We start from the raw sequence: 16800 nt of genomic DNA on the forward strand, positions 1-16800 counted from the left end.
TTAGATTCAACTTTTCCTGTAAGAACCTCTAAGACATTACCCTGAATATGTGAGCATGTTGACCTAGAAGGGAAAAAAAAATCTCATTTACCCTTGATTTTTTTTTCTGCTAGGAAAGAGAAGGAAATTTATGTTATCTTTAAAAGCCACTACCTTTCGCCTCTAGTGCACTTGGCCTAATGGGTTCCCATGAGAAAGTAAGGAGCATTTTATGTTATTGGAGGACTCACTAGTGACTGTCCAAATTTACTCTGGAAATGACAGCTGTAATATACATGCATCATGAGCTAGTCCAAATGTGGGTGTTTCATGGGGTGCCTCAACCATCCATACTTGGACCCAAATTATAGCTCATTCCAAAGTCTTAGATCTTTTGCAGTATCTGTCTTAACCAATCATTATTACAATTATAGAGAAGGGTATTTACCATAAAATATCTAGAAAGTGCATGTATGTATAAAAGTGAAAATGGTCAGAAATCACCACTAAGAATAACAACAAAGATTATTTGAAAAGGTGGCTAGTGCTTGTAGGAAGAGCTTCTGTATTAGCCAGGGGATAATTCCATGAACCTCCACAGTGACCAGAGGAGAGGTGGCCCCACTTTGTAGAGAGAAGTACTTGCTATTTCAACATAATTATTCAAATGAAGCCTGCCGCTTCTCCAAGTTACTTTCAGTGTTCTCTCCATTTGGATACTTGACATTTGGCCCAGGCATAATGGGAACTCATTTCTAAAATAGAAGCATCTAAATTCAATTACAGGATGAGTCATAGCCAGCTAGGCATCCCCCTTTGGACAGGAAGACTTTGGCGGGGTGGAGATCAAGGGGACTTACACTGGGGATGGGGAAGCAAGGGGTATCACCGTAGCGATGAGGAACCTATTGAAAGTAGCCTGCCGATGACAGCGGTTCCCATGGCAACAGGGCGTGGCTTGGTGGAAGAAGCAAACCAACAATGAAAACATGGGTGCATCCATGGTCTCTCAGTGGTAAAGAATCTGCCTGCCAATGCAGGAGACACAGGTTCAATCTCTGGTCTTGACTGAAAAGATCCCGCATGCCTTGGAGCAACTTAGGGCTATTCACCGCAACTACTGAGACTGTGTTCTGCTGCTGCTACTGCTGCTGCTAAATCGCTTCAGTCGTGTCCGACTCTGTGCGACCCCATAGACGGCAGCCCACCAGGCTCCCCCGTCCTTGGGATTCTCCAGGCAAGAACACTGGAGTGGGTTGCCATTTCCTTCTCCAACGCATGAAAGTGAAAAGTGAAAGTCAAGTGGCTCAGTCGTGTCCGACTCCTAGCGACCCCCTGGACTGCAGCCCACCAGGCCCCTCCGTCCACGGGATTTTCCAGGCAAGAGTACTGGAGTGGGGTGCCTTCGCATTCTCCGAGCCTGTGCTCTAGAGCCCAGGAATCGCAACTCCTGAGCCCATGTGCTGCAAGAACTGCAGCCAGCCCACACGCCTAGAGCCAGTGCTCAGCAACAAGAGAGGACAGCACAATGAGAAGCCTAAGCACCACAACTAGAGAAAAGCCCACACAGCAACTAAGATCCAGCACAGCCAATAAGTAAATACATTTTTTTTATGAAGAATGAAAACATGGCAGAGCTTCCCATCAAACGGAAAAGTATACCGCCTCCCTAAAGAGGGCTTTGTAAGGGCAAAGGACAGAGTCAATGAGCGAGTTACAGTCACTCCTGTGCAGTTACATTGTGGTTTTGATTTTCATTTTCCTTGTGATTTTTTTTTTAATTCTTTTTTCATTTATGTATTTATTTATTTGTCTGTGCTGGGTCTTAGAGGCAGCATGTGAGATATTTAGTTGTGACATGTGAACCTTTAGTGGGGTCATGTGGGATCTAGCTCCCTGACCAGAGATTGTACCTGGGCCCCCTGCATTGGGAGATTGGAGTCTTAGCCACTGGACCACCAGGGAAGTCCCAGTGAGTGATGCAGAGAATATTTTCTCAAGCATGTAGGCCATCTGAATGCCTTCCTTAGAGAAATGTCTCTGTGGGTCGTCTGCCCATATTTTCAAGTGAGTTGTATGTTTGTTTCACATTGAATTATGTGATTTCTATAATTATTTGGCTTTTCCTTCTAATAATTTAGATATTAGCCCCTTATTGGATACCTTATTTGCAAATATTGTCTTCCACTCCCTTTTTGTTTTGTTGATGTTGCAAGCTTCGCTATGCAAAAACTTTTGATTTTCATTTATTCATTCATTTTTGGCTGCACTGGGTCTTCGTTGCTGCTCTCGGTCTTTCTCTAGTTGCAGAGAGTGGGGGTACTCTAGTGTTCTGCCGGCTTCTTGTTGCAGCAGCTTCTCTTGTTGTGGAGCACAGGCTCTAGGACATGGGCTTCAGTAATTGTGGCATGCGGGTTAGTTGCCCCAAGGCATGTGGGATCTTCCCAGAGCTGGGATTGAACCCATGCCCCCTGCATTGGCAGGCAGATTCTTAACCACTGGACCATCAGGGAAGTCCCCACAAAGCTTTTTAATTTGTATGTATCTGGGAGCATGTAGGTATCTCTCTGTGTTCATATATATGTGGGGATAGGGACAAGATCACCAGGGATTGATGCAGACGAGGCAAAACTTTAGAGACTTAAGAAAAACATAAAACTGCAAGGGATTCTAATCTCTGAAGACTTGTGCAGATGTTCCAGCGGCAAGACAGGTGGGTGCTTTAGCCAAGGGCCCAAAAGTCTCTCTACTCACTGTGCACACACTCTGCCAGCATCTCCTTCTGTGCACACAGAAACCGCCAGCATCTCCTTGGCCACTTTGGCAAATGCCACATATTGCTCTCAGGATGAAACACACAAAATCTCCTTGGAGACCCAGGGTTTGAATAGCTTGCTACATCTTAATAATTCCCCCTGCCCAAACCAAGCCTGGTCTTTCTCTAAGCCCCACAGGAACCTGTGAATAGGTGGACAGAGATGTAGAAGGTCTTTGTGAAGTTGAATGTGTGAAGAAGCAGCGTGATTCCTGCTTCAAAAGAGTTGGCAGAATATGAATTAAAATGCTTTCCCAAATTTCCAAGTCCATTTTTTCCCCATCAGCATTATTTTGGAAATATGAAAAAAAGACATTTTTTCACTAATAGCTTCAGCTAGTTCTTTTTCTAATGGAAAACAGGAGGATGGAGCCACTGGCTACCGAGGGCTCCTCCCAGAGCCCAGTGTGTCTGTATAACTGTTGTTAGTATAATTGGATTCAAAAATAGAAGGAACAGGGAAAGTTTAAAACGAGATTCATAGAAGAACACTTTTTATTTAGAAGTTTATGTGCAAAGTGAAAATACTGCACTTAAGCATTTTTTTTTAAGCCTTGAAGTTCTTTAGTACCTACTGAAGATATCTCCCTGAATTTATAGCTTGTATGGGTTATGGTAGGGGGTGTTATTTGCTTTTAGAAAACTTAAATATATCAGAGAGTTTAGAGAAGAATTGAATATAATCTCTTCCCTAGCTGGAGACCAGTGGAATACTGTGACTTTGTAGACGGAAAGTAATCATCCAAGGGCATTAAAATCTCCTAGAGAAATGCTCCTCTTACTCTAGGAAGGTTGGAATATTATTGATAGATAAAACCAGCCAAGAGAATTGTGAAAATAAGTCTGGCTTTCATTGTTGGTCTGGGTCTCTTGCTTAGATGCAATGTGTTGATTTTGGCTTTGAAGTTGAGGATGATCTCTTAAGACACCTGAGGCTGAGAAAGTAAAAGCTACCTTTTTTATTCCCTGGAAAACTTTACAGTGAGATGGGGTTGTTTTGGTATCTGAGGTCTACATGGCTGACTTTTTTTTTTAGATTTATTTTTAATTGGAGGATAATTGCTTTAAAATATTGTGTTGGTTTGTGCCATACACCAACATGAATCAGCCACAGGTATACATATGCTCCCTCCCTCCCACGTCCCACCCCATCCCACCCCTCTAAGTTGCCACAGAGCCCTGGTTTGAGCTCCCTGAGTTGGTATGACCGACTTTTCTACCCATTTAAACATATTTGACTTGGTTAAAGTGTAAACAAGAATGAAGTCATTCTTGACATGTCACTCTTCCCTTTCTTTCTTTGGCTTGAAATTATGTAAGAAAATAAGGCAGTAATATTTGCATTTTCCATTTATTTTGTTACTATTTTATCTCTGTAAACAGCAGTGGCCTGCTGAATGGGTGACATATGTTTCCTGGTCATGGAAGTTGCAGGAAGGGTGAACCTTACAGAAAACTTCTGAAAGGACCAAACACGTGGCATTCATGTGCACTGGATCCAGAAAGTGTGAAGTTCTTTTACTCATTGAACAGTTTGAGGAAGACTTTTCCTAACCCCTGATCTCTTCTCAGGATCTGCTGCTCAGACCTTAGGGGGCCACAACATCACTCAAAGGCTGAGAGTTGATCAAAGGAGGAGAGACAAAGCAAGAAGTCTCACCCTAAACCTCCTGTAGAAGGAGACCAAGTGAGGGGAGGGGAGAAGTTTGGGCAGTTAAATCAAGAGCATAGTTTTGATCTGCACATTGGACAGGATATTTTAATAAAGGAAATGAGATTGTGTTCATTACCTCAGCTGCCTATGGATAATTGTACAGGATGAAGGAAAGAGGGGAAAAGTCTCCATGAGACATTTCTATTACCGATTTCATTGGCGTGTTTCTGAAAGCCACTCCCAGTTGTAATAATCCACTAGAATGATTCATAGAACTCAGGAAAGTGTGACACGTAGAACTGCAATTTTATTATAGCAAAGGGGTATAATTAGGACCAGTCAAAAGAAAGGATGCCTGGGAGTGATCCAACCGACCTCTCCCTGCAGAGCCCTGGACAGCATTGCTTCGTCCCAGCTATGACGTGTGACATCATGCACAAAGCATTGCCATCTGGAAGCTCATCTGAGCTTCTTTATTGGAGCTTCATCACATAAGTATGAGTGATTGAACCACATCCATGTAGACTGAAAAAAACCTGTACAATGTGAGAGTTGCAAGTTAAATTTTATTTGGGGCAAAATGAGGACTGCAGCCTGGGAGACAGCACCTCAGATAACTCTGAGAACCTGCTCCAAAGAGGCAGGCGGGGTGGGGAAGGTCAGTATATATGTGTTTTTGGTGAAAGGGGAATATACATGCAATGAAGCAGATTTTTTTTTTCCAGAAGGTTTTTACTAGTCTGGTGAAGCTTTCTGCTAGTCACAAGACACAGTCATCACAATGAAGGATTTTAGTGTTTTTCTAGATATGGGGAGGTACAAGAATTGGGCTCATAAAAATCAGCTCCTAAAACTATCCAACTCTCTGAAGAGCTGTGCTGCCAGTTTTTCTCCCACACACAGAGGGCCTCGTTTCTGCTGACCACCCCGACCTCATTTCAGGGGTTGTTGAAAATCAGCAGCTGCAGCAGCACATGATTTAATCCTTGCAGAGGTGGATGGCAAGTGCCAATTTGTAATTAACAGTCAGAATACAAGTTTTGTTTTATGGATGCACTGGCCCTAGCAGTTAGAACTTGCCCACAAGCCCAGTGAGTTGGCATGCCAACTGAAACTAAGATCCAAGCTTTCCTCCCCATCCATGGCTTATTCTAATAACCCTGAGCCGAAAGTCTACCATGCTGCTTGGAACATTGAGGAGGCTGCCACAACTCTTCTTCAAGCCTAGGAGACCATCAGCATTTCTCATTGCACCATCCACCCTATTCTCTGGCTGGAGGAAGGGCTGGAGTCACTTCCCCATGTCACAGGGAAAAACAGAGTCTGACTCCTCCGTGTTGGATCTGTTTCTCTTACTTTAACGTTTGTTCTCCATTGCCTTTGTTACTATAATCCCTAAAAGGATGCTGTCTATAGCTGTGAGCATACATAATGGCCTGCCTGAGGAACCTGCCTCTCTGCCTTAATGTTAAACTAAAGTGTCTTTGTTTAGTTCACAGGGTGACATTCTGACCCTGCCCACATATGAATGGCTACAGAAAAGAAGAAATTAACACATCCCCTCCTTGATGCTGGCCAAGCCAGGAGATATTTTCCTGCACTTTTTACATCACTTCCTCACCTCCTAGGGCTTCCCTGGTGGCTCAGATGGTAAAGCGTCTGTCTGCAGTACAGGAGACCCAGGTTCGATCCCTGGGTCAGGAAGATACCCTGGAGAAGGAAATGGCAGCCCACTCCAGTACCCTTGCCTGGAAAATCCCATGGACAGAGGAGCCTGGTAGGCTGCAGTCCATGGGGTTGCGAGGAGTCGGACATGACTGAGCGATGTCACTTTCACTTTCCTCACCTCCTACTCTTCTCTGTCTATAAAAGAAACTGACATTCAGACCCAGATAAGATGATACGCTGGAGCACTAGCCTGCCATCTTCTAGGACGCCTAGCTTTCCAAATAAAGTTGTATTCCTTGCTTCAGCACCTTGTCTCCCAATTGTTGGCCTGCTGTGCTGCAAGCAGACTGAGCTTGGATTCAGTAACACCCACGTATAAAATCTAGCTAATCATACAGTCAGTCCCCTGAGTTGTGAAACTTTCAATGCAGCACGGGAAGCTTACGCTAGCATCATGCTTTTTGTCCTCACAAAGATGGATTAGTTGGGAAGGTGAGTAGGGAGTTGAATTATGCTAGCAGATCCCAAGATTCAAAAATCCAACAACAATCCAGCACTGATAAATATTCATCTGGCAGTATGTCCAGTTGCGGTCCATTTAGCATGAAGTTGTGAGCTGGAAGATGAAAACCCAAGAGCTCATTACCATGAGTCGACTTGGAAAAGTTTGGAGCAAGTTCTAAAGTAATTAAGAGAGTATTTGAATAATGGGATGAACATGCTTATTTGTTTATTGTTGAGCAGCTCCAAGATATTCAATGACATCCCCTCCTGTGGAAAGTTTGGTAGGAGTGGGACAGCTGATCATCATTTGGAGGAAGAATCAGGAGTGTTATTTTTAACTCCCCATTATTAGAGGAAACACACACATCTGGAGCCTTGTAAGGAGTGATTATTAGCTGTTCAGCTGAGAAATAGCCTGGTGTCTACAATGCATCGTTTTCCAATTATTTTGATATTTCTCAATGCCTTAAATGCTAGAGGCATATAAAATTCAGCTCATTTAATCTCTCTAAATTATAGTTTCTCCATCTGTCATGGTTTTATAGTTTAATAAAATCATTACTTTTTATAAACCCGGTAAAAATCCTGGAAACTATTGGATGGAGCTCAGCTTCAGCTTGAAGGTTTTTTTTTTTTTTTTTTTTTTAAGGAAGAATAAATATATCTGAACTGGAAAATAATTTTCATATTTTCTGTCTGCTAAGAGAGTTTGGAATTTTTACTGGGTCACTTATCAAGCTGACAAAAGGAAATGTACTTTTGTATTTTTCTTATGAGATATTTCCAAAGACTGTGGTATCAGGAAGTAGTGCTTTTTGCTGAAATAAAAAAAAAAAAAGCCAGACTCCCTGACCCTCATAACTCAATTCTACATCCCTATGGTTTTGACTGCATTTAGCAGTCTTTCTTTATTGAAACTCACATACCCAGGTCAGATCCCTGAAATGTTGAATAGAGGAATAGAAGGGTCTGTATACTTTGCTGATGTGTGCCATGAACTAAGACAATATTAACATACACATGACAAAGTGTTTGAAATTTGCACTGTCAAAGAAAGGATATTTGTGCTGAGGTCAGTTTCATGCTAAAACAATAGGAAACATTCTGCATTTTTAAAGAACCTCCGGGAGAACTGTACAGGAGCCAGAATATATTTGTCACCTATGCATTACAGTTTTGGGGATTTGACCATTAGAAACTTGGTTTCATTGGGAATCCTCCAATGCAACTTTGCATCAGTGCCCACTAACAAATACTCAAGTAGATGGATTTATAAAATAGGATTTTGTTATTTTATACAACAGGGGCCTAAAGCAGAGCGACCACATAATTGGTTCTGAAGCTTGTAGAGATCTTTAAATACCCAGGATTTTTCCATGTTTCTGCTTCAGTTTCTTCAGTCTATTAGCTCAGTCCTTATGTTCATCACCTCGTGACCCCAAAATAGTGGCCAGTGCTCCTAGCATCATGTCTTCATCTGAGCATATTTAAAGCAGGACAAAGTCAGGTGTTTTCTTTAATTAATGAGAAAATGCCTTTATAGAAGCCCTCAATCAAGGTTTCCAACAGGTAACTTTGCCAAGAATTTAGTCACATGTTGTTGACAAAGGAGATCAGAAAAACCCTCAAGATAGTGAATTATATCAGCAAAAGTGAGGAGAAGTAGAATAGTTGGGAATAGGCAATAGAGAGGCTTCCGTATATATCTGTAGACATAATTAAGTCATCCTTTGCTCAGAAAAGAAAAACCATTTCTGATCCATAAACCTCACTAATTCAAATGTTCTTCACTTGAGACTGATGGTAACTTGAACAAGGAGTTATAAACTAAGAAAACATCTAATAAGAAAATAAAATGTATATAAAATAATAGTTTAAAATAACAAATGTATGGAAATACTGCAACCTCTTCTAAAGGCTAGACAATCAAGCCCACATTAATAACTACCTAATAAGATAGAGTTACTGCAGTGTTTGTTCTGATTATCTGACAATTTTCCTGTTTCATATCATTGTTATAAACAGCATTTAAAAGAAAAATGTTATGCAAATAAAAATGTGACCCACTGTCTTCATTGCCCAACCAAAAGCCACTTCTCTCTCCCTGCCAACCGACCCTAACTTTGTACAGAGTGGTCCCATAACCCCTCCCCAAGTCCTAAGGACTGAGGCTTCATTAGTCTGAGCTGGACATGTGAGACCACACTCCCCTGCTGGGACTGGCCTAAAGATGAGCACGTGACCCAGTAGTGACCAGAGAGGTAAAAAGGACAGTCAGAAGTTGAGCTTGTGGAAAAACAAAGAGACAAATAAAAATATAGGGGAGGCGGGTGGAAACTCCAAGAAGAAAAAAAGCCTTTCTAAGACTTTTGTTGTTAATCATTTTCCCGCTTGAAAGGCCAGTAATGTGCAAGCATTTCATGTTTGAAGCCCAGGTAACCATATGTTTCCAGGTAAGAAAAGCAAATCCATGTACAAGCACAGACTTAGATCTCTGAGAACTGCATTCCTCCAGACAGCTGGTTGTGCAAGCTGATTCATCATCAGATGTTAGTTGTAGCTGAACATTCTAACTGGTCCAAAGAAATGCCACCAGATTCTCGCCAAAACTACTGGCTGGTATGTTCACTGCTGTCCCCGATGAAAAGGAAAGCTGTTGCGGGAAGGTGGATTCCTTCCAGGGCTCAAGAGCGGGCTTTTGTCTAACACTTGGAAATGAATTTTCTGAGACATGTGCTGACAAAGCAAAAGACTTTATTGGGAAGGGGCACCTGGGCAGAGAGCAGGAAGGACAGGGAACCCAGGAGAACTGCTCTGCCGCATGGCTCACAGTCTCAGGTTTTGGGGTGATGAGGTTAGTTTCCAGGCTGTCTCTGGCCAATCACTCTGACTCAGGGTCCTTACTGGTGGTCCTTACTTGGCATTGCTCAGCCAAGACGGATTCCAGAAAGGAGGATTCTGGGAGGTTGGTGGGACATATGGACAGGCGTCTCCTCTCTCTTTGACCTTTCCTGAATTCTGGTTGGTGGTAGTTATTTAGTCCCGCATTCCTTACCAGGACCTCCTGTTGTAAGAAAACTCAACCAAATGGCTACTACTGGGCCTGGTCAGGGTGGGTGGTATCAGCCAGTGGTTCCCCCAACAAAATCAAGAAGAGGTGGAGATGTCAAAGACATCCATCTTCAAAATGAAACTTTTTCCTCAATGCCATGGGAAAGTTTTAAAAGAGTTGAAGTAAAAACTGAAAGTCCAAATGTCCCATGATGTGCCCCTATGTTGTTAAATGTTCTCTGGGATCACCTAAAATTATTTAATACATCACCAGTGGAACAGTCTACCTGCTGGAAAACATTGTTAAAATATGTACTATCCAGAATCAATATATTATGCCTCTGAGCCAGTTTTAAACATGTAACAAGAAACAGATTCTATTCTTCTAACTGAGAAATATTGATATGACCCATCATGATTTTTAAAATAGCTTTTGTTTATATGCACCAGAGATGAAGAAACACGATTGAAACACTGTGTGTATGTGTGTGTGTTATACACAGACATACTTCAGTTCATGAATTCCTCTGTCATTTTAATTCCAAATTTCATAACTAATCCATAGATGGTTAGTAATGACCTGGAACACATTGAGCTGTTTTCAGGAATTACAGGAATTATGGTAGTTTTTAGTGACAAAATACCATTGTTGGCTCAAATGAATTTTGAAACAACCTGATATTTTGATATTTAAATCTAAAACAACTTGTGTGTTTGGGGGTTTATTGTGATGTGCTCGTGTTCTTGCTCAGTTGTTCAGTCATGTCTGACTCTTTGTGACCCCACGGACTGTAGCCCACCAGGCTCCTCTGTCCATGGGATTATCCTAGCAAGAATACTGGAATGGGTTGCCATGCCCTCCTCCAAGGGATCTTCCCAATCCAGGGATTGAACCCATGTCTCCCAAGTCTCCTGCATTGGCAGGCAGGTTCTTTACCACTGAACCACCTGGGAAGCCCTTATTGTGATGTGGTGAGATGCTGTCAGAAGGGAGAAACATAACACACACACACACACACACACACACACAGCCTTAGAACTTAATCTAGCAGCAGAGTTCATTTTTTTCCTTAGACACCCATTTCTCTCTCAAATCTTCTCTTCTACTCTTTGTATTTATTTATTTGGCTGTGTTGGGTCTTAACCTAGGTCAGGAAGATCCCCTGGAGAAGGAAATAGCAACCCACTCCAGTATTCTTGCCTAGAAGATTCCATGGATAGAGGAGTCTGGCAGGCTGTATATAGTTCATGGGGTCACAAAGAGTTGGACCCAACTAAGCAACTGAGCATGCATGCACTTTGGATCTTAGCTGTGACCTAAAAGATCTTTGTTGTGGCGCATGGGCTCCAGAGCACATGGGCTCAGTAGTTGTGGCACGTGGGCTTAGTAGCTCTGAGGCATGTGGGATCTTAGTTCCCTGACCAAGGGCTGAACCCATGTCCCCTACTTTGCAAGGCTGATTCCTAACCACTGGACCAGCAGGGAAGTCCCTCTTCTACTATTCTTTAATCAGCATTTTCCAATTTCAGATTTTTGTTAACATGTTCTCACAAATGTTCCCATCATTACAATAATATTTGTAGTATTTTCTGTGTAATATTTACTTTAAAAGTCTTATTTTACTTGAATGTATTTTAGAAGGGAATTATAAAAACAGGAAACTGCATAAATACTATGAATGAAAAATAACTATCGTGTGTCAGAAATAGTAGGTAAGGATGGAAATAAAATGGAGAACACCATGACCTAGACGCTGCTACGTACCTTAGGCTTTGAGCCTGAGTTTGGCTTTCTTTATGTCAGAAAGGAAGTTTTAAAAGTATAAGGAAAGATGCAGAGACATATAGGCAGAAGAATCCAAGGGGTTATGGAAATGGAATCACCTTAAGATGTAATGTATATTCAGTTCCACCTGGATATCACCCATAATCATGCCTGACCCCTTGGGAGTAGAGATTCCCCTGACCCTTTGTGGCTAACCAGATTGGGAGCCCCCCGTGGTGAGCAACATTAGCCCCACCCTTATCCTGGGAGATCTGTGATTGGTCTAATCCAATCCAAGTAATCCTAATCTCCAGTCAGTGATTGGGCCAGAGATGGAGAATGTGACCTCCATCAGACATTAGAAAATGTCTTCTTGGATTTTCTGGGAAGTATTTTCCTCATTGATAATAATTGTAATAGGAGAAAGTTCTTATTGACCCCTGTGCTTTTTGTTTGTTTAAGATAAGAAATAGATTTATTAGAGAAAAACATGTTCCATAGACAGAGTGTGGGCTGTCTCAGAAGGCAAGAGGTTGGCCCCTGTTCTTATTGGCTGAGTTTTGTATACCTCTCACCTGGACATATTTACAATGAATACACTTGTCCTCTGTTCATACCTGTTTATGCCGTGGTTATTCCCAGAGTCTGACCTTGTTCCTCCTGTGCTCTCTGCTAATATAATCTTCCTCTCATTAACCTATACAAATCTCAGTCATTTTTTTATCTTCAAAAAAGCAGGTGCCAGGAAGACTTCTATGAGATAAAATATTTTGGGAGGAGATGCCCATAAGACAAAAAGATTACCCAACAACAGCTCCACCCCTCCCCCAAAAAATCCTTTTGTATATTGTATCAGTTTGGATAGTGAATCTGTCTGCATCACACATTGGAGGGTTAATAGGTTTAATAGTGGAGTTAGACTGCAGATGGACCTGAGAGAGGAAAGGTCTGGAGACTGCACCAGGAGGATCAGAGGGAAAGTCTCAGTGACCGTGGCCAGCCTCAAGCAATGGAGCTCATAGAAAGTCTGATAAGCTGCTATGAGCTTGTCCAGAGCTCTGTGAAGCCATCACATCTGTCTACCATGGACTCAGGATGGCAATGGCTTTGCTTCATTTTTGCTTTCCCAATCTCATTTAATTTCTTCTCATTGGAGATTTCTGGAGAGTAGTCCCCAGGATTAGAAGGGCTTAGTGATGGAGTTAAATTGGCAAAAAAAAAAAAAAAAAAAAAATCCAATAGAGATCTGTATGTACCAAGGATTGAGAAAAAAATAAAAGCAAATTTGAAACCTTTCTTTCTTTCATAAAATATTGGATAATCATCTGCTACATACCAGTACTATCCTATATTTGGGAAGACAGTTGCCAGGGACTGAATATTTTGTCCCCTTAAAATTCATAACTCAAAACCCTAATTGCCAAATATTTAGAGATGGGAGCTTTGGGAAGTAATTAGGTTTAATGAGGTTATAGATTTAGTGCCCTTATAAGGAGATATGCCAGTTTTCCAATTGCCCCCCAAAAAGGCAATGCTAAAGAATGTTCAAACTACCATGCAATTGCACTCATCTCACATGCCAGCAAAGTAATGCTCAAAATTCTCCAAGCCAGGCTTCAACAGTACGTGAACCATGAACTTCCACATGTTCAAGCTGGATTTAGAAAAGGCAGAGGAACCAGAGATCAAATTGCCAACATCCATTGGATCATAGAAGAGCAAGAGAGTTCCAGAAAAACATCTACTTCTGCTTTATTGAATATGCCAAAGCCTTTGACAGTGTGGATCACAAAAAACTGTGGAAAATTCTGAAAGAGATGGGAATACCAGACCACCTGACCTGCCTCTTGAGAAATCCGTATGCAGGTCAAGAAGCAACAGTTAGAACTGGACATGAAACAACGGACTGGTTCCAAATTGGGAAAGGAGTACGTCAAGGCTGTATATTGTCACCCTGCTTATTTAACTTATATGCATAGTACATCATGTGAAATGCTGGGCTAGATGAAGCACAAGCTGGAGTCAGGATTGCAGGGAGAAATATCAATAACCTCAGATACATAGATGACACCACCCTTATGGCAGAGAGTGAGGAGGAACTGAAGAGCCTCTTGAGGAAAGTGAAAGAGGAGAGTGAAAAAGTTGGCATAAAACTCAACATTCAAAAAACTAAGATCATGGCGTCTGGTTCCATCACTTCATGGGCAAATAGATGGGGAAACAATGGAAACAGTGGCATTTTTTTCTTGGGCTCACAGTGATGTGAGCACATTACTGCAGATGATGACTGCAGACATAAAATTAGAAGACACTTGCTCCTTGGAAGAAGAGGTATGACCAAACTAGACAGCATATTAAAAAGCAGAGATATTATTTTGCCAACAAAGATCCATCTAGTCAAAGCTATGATTTTTCCAGTAGTCATGTATGGATGTGAGAGTTGGACTATAAAGAAAGCTGAGTGCTGAAGAATTGATGCTTTTGAACTGTGGTGTTGTAGAAGAAAGTGAAAGTGAAAGTCACTCAGTTGTGTCCAATTCTTTGTGACCATAAGAACTATACAGTCCATGGAATTCTCCAGGCCAGAATACTGGAGTGGGTAGCCTTTCCCTTCTCCAGGGGATCTTCCCAACCCAGGGATCAAACCTAGGTCTCCCGCATCGCAGGCAGATTTTTTACCAGCTGAGACACAAGGGACTCTTGAGAGTCCTTTGGACTGCAAGGAGATCAAACCAGTCAATCCCGAAGGAAATCAGTCCTGAATATTCATTGGAGGGACTGATGCTGAAGCTGAAACTCCAATACTTTGGCCACCTGATGTGAAGAACTGACTCATTGGAAAAGACCCTGATGCTGGGAAAGATTGAAGGTAAGAGGAGAAGGGGATGACAGAGGGTGAGATGGTTGGATGGCATCACTGACTCGATGGACATGAGTTTGAGCAAAGTCAGGGAATTGGTGATGCACAGGGAAGCCTGGCATGCTGCAGTCCATAGGATCGCAAAGAGTCAGACATAACTGAGCAACTGAACTGAATTGAAGAAGGGATGCCAAAACATTCTGTCTCTCTCTGTCCTGCCTTCTACCTCTGTCTCTCCCCATGATGTGAGCACACCGAAAGAAGTCAGCTGTCTTCAAGTCAAGAAGAGAAGTCCCACCAAAAACTGAATTGGCTACAACCTTGATCTTGAACAGTTAGCCTACAGAACTGTGAGAAATCCATTTCTGTTGTTTAAGCCACTCAGTCCATGGTATTTTTGATGGCAGTCTGAGCCTAGTAAGCCAACAGTGAATAAAGAAGACACAGTACTTGTTCATGATTGCTTTTACAATTAGATGATGGTGATAATGATGACAATGATGTCTCATTGCTGTCATTGTACCTGGTAAAGACTTATGTAAAGTGCATGAAAGTCGTTCAGTCATGTCTGACTCTTTGCAACCCCATGGACTATACAGTCCATGAAATTCTCTAGGCCAGAATACTGGAGTGGATAGCCTTTCCTTTCTCTAGGGTATCTTCCCAACTCAGGGATTGAACCCAGGTCTCCCGCAATACAGGCGGATTCTTTACCAACTGAGCTATTAGGGAAGCTTATAGCCACTTTTTTTTTAATTTCCTTCGGGAATAAGTTGCATTATCCTTTTGCAGGTGTTCCCTGTTCAGAAAGCCTATTCTGAACTATGGAAACGCAGAACTCTGATCCCAAGCTAGGTGGGGCTTGGCAGGGATTAGAAAATTTTTTAAAAAGGAGCAGAAAGTAATCTCCACACTGTTCTCCATAGTGGCTGTACTAGTTTGCATTCCCACCAACAGTGCAAGAGAGTTCCCTTCTCTCCACACCCTCTCCAGCATTTATTGCTTGTAGACTTATGGATCGCAGCCATTCTGACTGGCGTGAAATGGTACCTCATAGTGGTTTTGATTTGCATTCTCTGATAATGAGTGATGTTGAGCATCTTTTCATGTGTTTGTTAGCCATCTGTATGTCTTCTTTGGAGAAATGTCTATTTAGTTCTTTGGCCCATTTTTTGATTGGGTCATTTATTTTTCTGGAGTTGAGCTGTAGGAGTTGCTTGTATATTTTTGAGATTAGTTGTTTGTCAGTTGCTTCATTTGCTATTATTTTCTCCCATTCTGAAGGCTGCCTTTTCACCTTGCTAATAGTTTCCTTTGTTGTGCAGAAGCTTTTAAGTTTAATTAGGTCCCATTTGTTTATTTTTGCTTTTACTTCCAATATTCTGGGAGGTGGGTCATAGAAGATCCTGCTGTGATGTATGTCGGAGAGTGTTTTGCCTATGTTCTCCTCTAGGAGTTTTATAGTTTCTGGTCTTACATTGAGATCTTTAATCCATTTTGAGTTTATTTTTGTGTATGATGTTAGAAAGTGGTCTAGTTTCATTCTTTTACAAGTGGTTGACCAGTTTTCCCAGCACCACTTGTTAAAGAGATTGTCTTTAATCCATTGTATATTCTTGCCTCCTTTGTCAAAGATAAGGTGTCCATATGTGCATGGATTTATCTCTGGGCTTTCTATTTTGTTCCATTGATCAATATTTCTGTCTTTGTGCCAGTACCATACTGTCTTGATAACTGTGGCTTTGTAATAGAGCCTGAAGTCAGGCAGGTTGATTCCTCCAGTTCCATTCTTCTTTCTCAAGATAGCTTTGGCTATTCGAGGTTTTTTGTATTTCCATACAAATTGTGAAATTATTTGTTCTAGCTCTGTGAAGAATACCATTGGTAGCTTGATAGGGATTGCATTGAATCTATAAATTGCTTTGGGTAGTATACTCATTTTCACTATATTGATTCTTCCAACCCATGAACATGGTATATTTCTCCATCTATTAGTGTCCTCTTTGATTTCTTTCACCAGTGTTTTATAGTTTTCTATATATAGGTCTTTGGTTTCTTTAGGTAGATATATTCCTAAGTATTTTATTCTTTCCATTGCAATGGTGAATGGAATTGTTTCCTTAATTTCTCTTTCAATTTTCTCATTATTAGTGTATAGGAATGCAAGGGATCCAGCAATCCCACTGCTGGGCATACACACTGAGGAAACCAGAAGGGAAAGAGACACGTGTACCCCAATGTTCATCGCAGCACTGTTTATAATAGCCAGGACATGGAAGCAACCTAGATGCCCATCAGCAGATGAATGGATAAGAAAGCTGTGGTACATATACACAATGGAGTATTACTCAGCCATTAAGAAGAATACATTTGAATCAGTTCTAATGAGATGGATGAAACTGGAACCTATTATACAGAGTGAAGTAAGCCAGAAGGAAAAACACCAATACAGTATACTAATGCATATATATGGAATTTAGAAAGATGGAAACAATAACCCTGTG

At 41.5% G+C, this 16800-nt stretch overlaps 1 long non-coding RNA gene across 1 annotated transcript in view; it reads left to right on the top strand.

Moving 5' to 3' along the window:
• Positions 1 to 16490, top strand: part of LOC113907614 — a 115269-nt gene extending 98779 nt beyond the window's left edge. The window contains exon 5 of the long non-coding RNA XR_003515243.1: positions 16448 to 16490. This is a non-coding gene — a long non-coding RNA (uncharacterized LOC113907614). The remainder of the gene's footprint in view (positions 1 to 16447) is intronic.
• The last annotated feature ends 310 nt before the right edge of the window (positions 16491 to 16800 follow it).

The sequence above is a fragment of the Bos indicus x Bos taurus genome, chromosome 17, assembly GCF_003369695.1.
Source record: "Bos indicus x Bos taurus breed Angus x Brahman F1 hybrid chromosome 17, Bos_hybrid_MaternalHap_v2.0, whole genome shotgun sequence".
Lineage (NCBI taxonomy): Eukaryota > Metazoa > Chordata > Mammalia > Artiodactyla > Bovidae > Bos > Bos indicus x Bos taurus.